Source organism: Lissotriton vulgaris, chromosome 1_1 (assembly GCF_964263255.1).
Source record: "Lissotriton vulgaris chromosome 1_1, aLisVul1.2, whole genome shotgun sequence".
Classification (NCBI taxonomy): domain Eukaryota; kingdom Metazoa; phylum Chordata; class Amphibia; order Caudata; family Salamandridae; genus Lissotriton; species Lissotriton vulgaris.
In genome coordinates, this window is record NC_141685.1 from 29012358 (window position 1) to 29013057 (window position 700).

Genomic DNA, 700 nt, shown 5'->3' on the forward strand with positions numbered 1-700 from the left:
GCGCTCTTTTCAGACCCCCACTTCCTATTCTCTGACTCGAACTAACAAAGGCAAGAAGCCGTCCCTACTCTTTCAAACCTACAAAACCAACCCTGTTGAAAAATACATGTTATATAAATGACTTCTTTTAGGGATAAAATTCATTTAGTCCTATATTATAAAACATTTACTGTGAACAATTTGCAGAACATAATAACATAGCATACCAGCATTATATTAAATGTTTGCTACCACCCTATGCAATGGTACTCATTTATCAATCCTACAAAGATGAAAGACAAAATGGGCCCTGCCAAAAGGTAGAACCTTCAACCCTGATATTAAACATAAACCTCTGCACCGGGCACAGTGGTTCACTGAGCTATGAAGAACAACCTCGAATAATAACAACCCACAAATTTGTATTATACACAAATATGCATTTTACTGAAAGCCAGAAACACTGCAAAGCTATTGTACACGACAAGAATGCTGTGTTAAAAAGTCCATTTTAACTCAATTTCGACTTTTGACTTTGGGGCACTTGAAAATGAAAATCCTACAATTGCATTACATATTAATCATCCTAAGAATGTGCTTTACATGTTGCAAAGAGCGAACAGGAGGCATAAGCATGTAATGCCGTAGAAAAATGAGCTGTTAGGCCTGCGCCAAGTGAAACCCCAACATGCAAATGTCCTAATTATGCAGTCACACATTA